Source organism: Drosophila subobscura, chromosome E (assembly GCF_008121235.1).
Source record: "Drosophila subobscura isolate 14011-0131.10 chromosome E, UCBerk_Dsub_1.0, whole genome shotgun sequence".
NCBI classification, from domain to species: domain Eukaryota; kingdom Metazoa; phylum Arthropoda; class Insecta; order Diptera; family Drosophilidae; genus Drosophila; species Drosophila subobscura.
This window is the reverse complement of record NC_048531.1, coordinates 15,681,436-15,690,693: the sequence shown is the minus strand read 5'-3', so window position 1 is coordinate 15,690,693 and position 9,258 is coordinate 15,681,436. Positions and strand designations below refer to the sequence as shown.

General features: G+C 43.4%; 1 protein-coding gene across 1 annotated transcript in view; it reads left to right on the top strand.

Annotated features, from left to right (window-relative positions):
• The window catches only part of LOC117890135, a 54,676-nt gene continuing 45,418 nt past the window's right edge, over window positions 1-9,258 (top strand). The window contains exon 1 of the mRNA XM_034794821.1: window positions 1-492. The gene's annotated coding sequence lies outside the window, so the exon portion shown is untranslated. The remainder of the gene's footprint in view (window positions 493-9,258) is intronic.

Sequence of the window (9,258 nt, the reverse complement as noted above, 5' to 3'; positions counted from 1 at the left end):
GCGGTACTTTGAAGCGGATAGTGCGCGTGAGATCTGTTCCGTTCAGTTCCCGTAACAGCGTCAGAGTCGCGTTCGCTAGCAAGTGGTGCAAGTAGTGTGGCACAAATACGAATCTGAATAAGAAAACCATAGATTGACCCCCGAAGTTGATTGTAGGCCCACTTTCTGATTGATGGTTAAGCAGTTTCGGCATCGTCGGTGTCATCGTGTTGAGCCGCCGAGAGCCATCATCGCGTGTTTGTTGGCCTGTTGGCCCACATCTTCGTGAAGAAAAACAAAAAGCCAAATCTGTGTGTGGCAGTTCCGTATGTACCTGCTCAAGGCTGTTCCAAGTGCGTTATGGCTGCAGCAGCAGCAGCAGAGTGTCACTAAGTGTCAGTGTAAAGAAAAGCAGCAATTGAATTGAGTCGCTACGTTCCCTTCGGGGCATGCCACAGTCCCCAGGATCAAACAGGATGCCCAGCGGATTACACAAAAGGATTAAATAACAAAGTAATTTGCATACACAAAACACCCGCAAGTAAATTAAAATCCCGACAGGAGCGGCGGCACAAAACTAAACATAATTTATGTATGAAAACCAGAACCCAGACCCTGCCCCAAGGACCTGCCCCATGTCCTGTGCCCCGTGCTCCTGATCCCTGCCGGCATTGCCACTCCGCTCTGAACGGATGTCCGCTCATGTCCATGTTGCGAGTCAATGAAATTTTTAATTGTGCACGCGTGTCCAGGGAGAGTCCCTCTCCTGATTAACCACCCCAACCAACACTCCTCCCCCTCACACACCGCGGTAGGCGGGGGCATGGATCCCGACTTTCGTGTCCAATGGGTCCGCCCCTGGCCGCCTGTTCATGTTTTCCGCATATTTGTCATGCGTTTGGTTGAACGGATGATATGTTGGCCCGTTTCCTGCGACCACCTCCCCCGATGTGGAAAGGTGCAGCCACAGGGGGGCCCCAAATGTAATCCCAAAGTGCAACAACTGAAACGAATTTTGCTTGAGAAAACTTGTGGGGAAATATGGAAAACATTCATGAAGTACGAAAGAGGAAAAATTAAAAGGAAATCTACCATGTGGGAATCGGACATTTCTCCAGTGAATATTCTAGCAATGCAAATCAACTAAAAATATGTGTCACAAATATGCAAAGAACCTTTGAGAGTTTTCATGAAAATAGTTCAACGAGAAAATTGAAATTGAAATTGGTTTTTCTCATGCTTTAAGGCGAATCTTAAAAGTAAATTTAAAAAAAGGAGCCCCCTGAAACATAAACCCATTCTATATATTATATCCCAGATCTAAACTGTCTCATTCCTCTCCCCCCCTTGTCTAAACAGAAGCATTAATTCTCCACATGTACTCCACCCCTCTGCCTGCTGCTTAGATAACTTTATTTACCAGAAAGTGGATTTCTGTTCTGCTCTTGTTCCGGCCCTTAAGCTCTTCCCAAATCTCGAACTTATTTTCAATTATCATGTCATCTTCCCTTTTGTTCTCCCTCCCCCACTACTGCTCAAGCATCTTCCTTCTACTCGTGACTGCACTTGAACTCCGCTACGGATTCTGTGCTATAGTTAATTCCGAAATCCCCTTCTACCACACGAAAAAAAAACAGAAAAAAATGTACCATCACCAATTGAACCACTTGTCCGCATTTCTCCCCTTCAACCACCCCGACCAGTACACTGGTGACCCTCTTCACCCTTGTCTCTCTCTTTCTTTCTCTGTCACACCTCCTGTAACTGCTCTCCCACTCCCTTTTATATCCCACTCCATCTTTTTTCCTGCTTGCTCCCTCGTTATGTCGTTGCGGTCAGTAGAGGACGCACTGTGCCCGCCCGCCACTGTTCCTTTTGTGTGGATTGTGTTTGTGTTCTCTCATTTTTTTATTTTGGTTTGCACGCGAAAAGGAGACAGAAAGTGGCCCCATGCGTGTGTCAAAGAGCAGAGGGGCCTGGGTGGGCAGCAGCAGCAGCAAAAAAAACAACAAATAGCGGTCTCAGTGGCAATGGCAGGACGTGGAGAGAAGCCACATTGACCTCGCGCCTGCCGCCTGCAGCGTTAATTTATAATTTACTCTCAGCCTAGAACCCCTCAACGCCCACCCTCCTCTTGCGACCGTACTTCCTTGAGCTTCCACTTTTATTATTATTATTATTTCTGTGCGTTTCCACGCGCTTTTCCTTTTCACCCAACAACAGCAACAACCACAAAAGGCCACCGAGTCCACTTCTGGCTCCACCCTCTCGTCCTCCTCTGACTACCAACGTCAACTTTTTGCCACTTTTGACTTTTTTACATTTGCCGTCGGGGCCTCCAATGTGTCTGCCTCGCTCAGAATACCCAGTGCTCTCAGAGAGTATGACGGTTTTCAGTCAGCATTCTGGCCCAGCTAAAAAGCACTTTCGCTTTCATCTAAGCAATCTCATCTGAGCAAATATCAAAAGAATCTTCAGATTAAAAGAGTTTATGCATAGCTCTGCTGGAGGAGCGATGCGATCTGAAAGGGTATCCAACATTTCAAATAATTTTTCCAGTTTCCCTTCAATTTACTGGATTTTCAATGGAAGCGGTAATGGTGGAATGGCATCCTCTCCCTGCACTGGACATGCTCCCTCTTCCATTCCTTCACTATCTTCGTTTTAGCCTTGTTGTTGTTGTTGTTGTTTTTTCTGCTGCCTTTTCAACTACTTTTTTTTGGGTTTGAGTTTTTTGCCTGACATTTGTTGTTTTTGCGAGGGTTTTACTTTTGCTTTTGTTAGCTCCTGTTTTTAGTGCCTTTATTTTGTTTTGGTTTTTGCTTTCACTGTCTCTCTCTTTCTCTCTGTGCGTGTGTATGTGCCAGGTTTATCATTGTTGTTTTTGTTGTGGTTTATTTTTCGGTTGTTTCCCCCCCCTGCTCGTGTCTCCCACTCCCTTAACGCTTTGGCTTTCTGCTTTTTAAATATTTGTGACTTTTGGCCCAGCGACTGTTGCTCATCCTCGTCCTGCCCCTGCTACTTCTCTTTACTTCTCCCTCCTTCATTCCGTTTAGCGCGTTCCGTGTTTTGTTTGTTTGTTTGTTGTTTTAATTAATTTGTAAATTTACTCGAAAAGATTAAAAGCAAAAGAGAAGCAAATTAGCCTGCGACCCCAGCACCACCGGTCCTCCTTCCCCTCTTAGCCGCAAAATAGCAGATGTCACTGGCGTAGAAGGATGAGGAGACAGACAGACTGCAGGAGGATAAAGAGATGCGAAAGGGGTACATAATTGAAAGAAACAGAGAAGCAAATTTAAATTGGAATACGTTTTCTGGTGCAAGCTTTTCCCAGAGTCTTCTTTCGCTGCATTCCTATTCGAATTTCTGCAAAATTAAAAAAATGCTAACAACCAGCAGAAACTTGCATTATAAAATCCAGACAAATCACATACAAATAGAAAATAAAAACTGAACTAACAAATATTTTCCATCCAATACCTGGCCCATAAACATACACTCTTTATACACAGACAATATCAAGTTTCTTTGCCAATCTCCGCTTACATATCCAAGGAATGAGGAATGCAATGCGCCCAAGCAGAACTCGAGATATTTTCTTTCCACGGAAAACTCCAAGGTGGGACCACATCGACATTTCTATCGTTAGGTGCCAATTGATTGCTCACCAGTCACAGCAAAGACTCAAAAACAGAAATTACTTTTGCAAATGAAATTTATTTGCAGCTGTTATTCTGAAGTATTTAACTTTAGGATTTCTCGACCGCAATTGAGGGAAAACTTTGTCATTCTCGGATTTGTGTCTGGAATATTGACAAATTTATGGTAAAGACTAAAGCGGGTGGAGTATAATGGAGAGGCAGGGTGAACAAGAGCAAGGCCAGCGCGCAGCAGAGCCAAGGGGAGTCCTGGGAAAAGCTGTGGAAAGCTTGTGGTGTCTGAGCGCAAAAAAGAAAAGAATTTCAAAATTAAATAAACAAAAATAAACTCCCAAATGTGCAATTAAAAAATTTTACAGTCATAACTTTTTATTATGGAGCATAATTCAGACTTTTTATGGAACGGCCCTGAGAACGTTGCGAGCACGGGCAAGGAGGCAGAGGAGCTCCTACTCGTTTCGTGTTTAATTCCGTCGTCCTGTTTTTTCCCCCCCCCCAATAAATGTTCTTCCCTTTGGCACGCAATTTTCCCCCACACAAATTTGTTCCACTCGTTCCTACTCCGATTTCGTGGGATATATACAAATTGCATTAAAGCCCACAACCAGCCCGACCCGACCCAACTTTTATGTGTCTGTGTTTCATCACATTTTTGGTTTTTCGGTTTTTGGTTTTTATTTAGCTATTTGGCTGGCGGTCCCGTGGTTAGGGGTTTTTTCTAACTTTAGATTTTATCGCGACACGATTTCTAGTTTCCTTTCATATTTTTTATGGCTGCTAAATGTCCGACACGTGGATGGATAGTGTACACTTTATGCTGTACTTATTTTTAGGATGCATCTTAATTGGAGTTTTTACTCGGGAATTGGGCCCTAGTTTTTTATTTCGGTTTTTGGCCCTGCCAGATATGAAAAAAAATAAAGAAAGGCTGCTAAAAGTGAAGTAATGTAATGAGGATTGAATTTCCTTTTTTATGGAATGGAAATTTGATCTGAAAGTGTTTTATTTTCATGATAATATCAAACTTGCTATCAGGGGTAGTAAATAGGGTATTTGATCCATGAATCAATTAACTGTGGGTACATTTTTCCATTAATAGATGAATTCTACTTTCGAATTATACATTTTACCCTGAAGCTTTCATCTCATCTGCATATTTCCTCTCTAAGAACTCCTCCACCGCCTTTTCGTAATCCTCTGGAGCAGAGTGCAGTTCTTTTCCTGGGTTTATTTTATGTATAAACAACCAACTTGAGTGCGACGTGTTCCCCCCCTTGGATATTGGTTTCTTGGCGCCAGCCAGAACACCCACGTGCACCCCTTTCTGCTTTGTGCCTCCCTGCAGAGACAAAGTCGGTGGCGACTAGGCGTGAATTATGACCTATTGAAACCTCAAACAAGGCCCCAGAAGACCTAACAACACTCCACACTCTACCCTGTCCCACACACACACACAATGTTTTGCCACAGGACGCTATCCCTGTGTGTCCCTGTAACCCTTGCCCCACCCACCACACATCTCCACCCCTCGTTGGCTGTCTACAATTTTTTACTTTATGACTTTATGCTGTCCTTGTTTTATGCATTTTTTATGCCGCTCCGTTGCGGTTTTCTCACTTTGTTGGTCGACAAATCCACTTCTACCCCTTTGGTACCCGTCACACCCCCCGCCAACAACCATCCGGGATGGCTTAATATACCCCACATTTTACGTTTGACCCTCTCTCTCCCTTGGTGTCTTTGTTTCTGCATTATTTATGCATTATTCAGTTGAAGCGACAATTATTGGACGTTGGGTGGGTCTGGGTTAATGTCAGTTGCAACATGTGGCAGCAAAAGAGATAGTAGCAGGGGCAGTTAAGAAGATGTATGCAATGGGAGAGGATTAGGAACAGTGAAATCTCCTAGATGATGGACTAAACTGAATGGTGGAACTTTTGGATGGTTTTCTATGCATTTTATTTGAGAAATTGTTAAACTATTTGCTTCTTTTCTTAGCAAATTTGTTTAGGGCCGACTGTCCATCCATTGCATGAATTGTTTTTGTGTTTGTTTCTTTGCATTGGGCTGCAGGTCACTTGGTGGATAAGTAAAGCGAAAAGGGCAGAAGCACCACGAAGGAACATCAGGTACAGTGGGAAGCAGAAGGAGGGTGAGGAAAGTGGCAAAGGGTGCACCATGATGCGAGGGGTTTTTCCTTGTCTGCGCTTTTGTCTTCTTTATGGGGCGGCGGCTCCTCTAACGATGAAAAATGTTTTTGTCCTGTGCGTGTCCCAGAGCCTTTCCCCTTTCCCACCCACACAACACAACCCCCCTGCCAACATGCATGTATGTACAACATGTAAATATGTATGGCTGTAGTCTTTTTGTGCATATGTCAGGAGCCTCACTTAGGAGCCACAAAAACACGAAGGTAAAAAAAAAAAACGAAAATGTTGTTTTGGTTAAAGTTAATCCCCATTAGAGGAGGGAGCAGACGGCAAAGCGGAATGGTCTGGTGGGTGTGGCCATCAGCAGGTGCTATGAAAAATAGGGTTACAAAGAGCGACGGGGAGGGGAGCGACTGAGGCGACACTCAATGGCACTTTCCGTTATGGCCATAAAGTGCCCGACTGGCTGTCCTCTCACTTCGCCCCAAAAGTGGTCTACGGTCTGCGCCAGGAGGTGTCTGACGCTGCTGTCACCCCACTCCTCACTTAAGGCTTACGCAATGCTATGCTCTGACCCTTCTAACAGAAACAGAGAGAGAGAGAGAGAGAGCGAGAGAGACTCTACATAATTAAGATCGCGTGCCTAGTTTAGTACGCTTAACTAACTCAAGATTTAGTGGAGAGAAATTTGCATTTGTCGCTGGACAGCTGGACTTGGAGTGTCAGAAAGAGAGAGAGAGAGAGAGAGAGAGAGAGAGAGTAGATATGACAGATATTACAGGTACTGAACCACAGTAAGCCTTGAATTTAGGTATCACTTCAGTACATTTTCAAGAATTTTGTTCAGTTTTATAAATAAAAATTGGATTCATCCCTCGCATACCTGGATTCCAAAGAAAGATTTGAAATAAATTAAAAACTTGCACGACAGAGAGAGAAAAAACCGAGTCAAACACCTTCTGCAATACTCGTAGATAAAGTTTTCCTCAAGATACGATGAGAAAAATCATAATTTTGTGCATGCGTTTGCTGCTGCAATTTGAAGTTTGACTTTTATGGTAATTAAAAATGCTAATAATGAAAGATAAGGAAAAATAGTAAAGAAAATGCCAAGATAAAGTGCGAAGAAAACCAATTAATATCGCGGCAAAGCCAATTAACGTGACAGGTGTCTGCCGCGGGGCAGGGAAAGATAGAAATAGAGAGAAAAATGTGGTTTGAGGAAGCGGAAGAAGACCAAGAAATCCTGTTGCTCCTTCCTACTGCATTTCATCAGCTGTGTAAATACACAGATACATCTGCATAAACGCATAGACCGCCAATTAACACACACACAACAGAGAGACAAAAAAGAGAGAGAGAGAGAGAGAGAGACCGAGGGAATAAAAAGGACTACGGAGGCCCATGGAAACGCAACGAAACGATTCCCCCTCCCTCACCATACTTGCTCCCACTCCCAGTGCCACCGTCTCCCTTTTTATTTTTTCTCCCCCGCTTTTAACCAGAAGAAAAGGCGCCGCATCAAAGTAAACTTCACACTCGTCTCCTCTCCTGGCCACGCTTTAAACTCCACAAACCATGATTTTGGGCCAATAAAACTTGCCTTAACCCTTGTGTGCGTCTGGGGCAACAATGTGCCTGCCTGAAAGGGGGAATGGGGTCGGTCGCACAGCAGCCACAGCAGCCGTGCAGCACAGCTCCAGACTCTCCACCTCCTACGCTCACTGGCGGCACATTTGAAAATAATTTTCCCGGCATTTGTTATCCGTATGAAATGTGCCAAGGATATGTGGCAAAAGGGGGGCGGACCTCCTCTGGGGCTGTGGCTGTATTTTCTTTGTGTCTGTGTCTGTTTCGTGTGTGTGTCGTGCTGCTGATGCGCCTTTTGACTCGTTACGCGGCACGGTGCCAGTGCCTGCTGTGTTGCCTCCTATGCTCGACAATTATCCCACGAGTTTATCGGCTCCTGTACTGATGTTACCCTGGAATGCAAGGCAATTCCGCAAAAGGGGTATCTAGGGCAAGTGGTGCTGCAGCTTTATTTTATCTTTATAAAACGGAAATAAATGGCAGATCCTCTGATTCAAATTTGTTACGTGGGTGATTTTATCGGGACAACGGGTAGTCTAAGGTTATTTTAGTTTGTTTCGGATCATATATATGGAACATATTTTTTTGTTTACAGGGTAACCGACTATTCACCCATTTTTGTGACCGTAGCTAAACCTTTTTTCCACCTTTTCCTTTCTGTTGGTTTTACGCTTTTTGTGTGTTTTTTACAACATTGAAAAAGAGAAGAATGGGAAAAACGTAAACAAAATTCAAAGATCCTGCGATGGTTTAGGGTGTCTGGAATGGGGTGCTCCATTAAATAAACAATTTTTGTCATAGATACAGGCATCTCATATGTATGTATTTATTGCATAAAAGAGATACCCATAGACCGGTACATATAGAGGCATACTTTATAGTATGTAAATATGTACATTCTCATATGGGGGAAATTGTTGACATTGAAATTTTACGAGCTTTGAGAGCACACTGGCTTTTCCATTTTCCATTTTCAATGCCCCTACCCCAATAGCCACACACAGGGGAATCGGTTTACAGCCGCAATCCTGCATGCCTCCCCCATCAATACGGTAACCCCCAAGCCCCTACTCCTAGTGGCTTTTAATTAAAGGAACAAAAATTGTAAAGGCAAAATAGTCATAAAACGAACACAAAGAAAATCGAGGAAAATTTGGGGGAAACCCTTTTTTACTGTTGTGTGAAATTGGCTTTATTTTATGTTTACACAAAAGAAATATGCATAAATGTGCAGGAATATAAATATGCCAAAATATTTGAGAGAAAATTGTTTGAATGATTTTTGTCGCCCCCAGAGAAATGCACGTTTGACATTCGACAGATTTTTTAATTGAACTTAAACGAAAACAAAAGATTTTTCCAGTAGGGGAAAAGTCTCCCAATATCCAATTAGCTGGGAAAATAAAGAAAAAGTGCAGATTACGTCAGTTTTAGAGGAAACCTTTCGTATTGCAGTTTTGTTTTCGGGTGCATTTTACTTGTGGAAAAATTGCAATTAAAAAAGGGAGAAATTTTCAAAAATTATATTCTATTATTTAAATGAGCGACGCACCCACTCCGCCCCACTCTTTGTACTACACTCCATGGCACTCCCATGGAAACTCTTAACTCCCATTGGAAAAGTTAAGTTTTTCAGCGAAAAGATGGTGGAAAACTCGGTTTCAAAGGACGACATTCTCAAGTGGAAGGAAAATAAAGAAGCGTGAAACGAGAGAGAGGGGGAGAGAGAGAGAGAGGAAATGAAGGATACAGAAATAGAAGTAACATTCTATTATTAACAACCCCATCCGCCCGCCCGCCCGGCCGGCGTCTCAGATTCGTTCAGAAATGCTACTGCAGGGAGAAGGAGAAGGCTCTTGCCACTTCATAAACAGCATCAG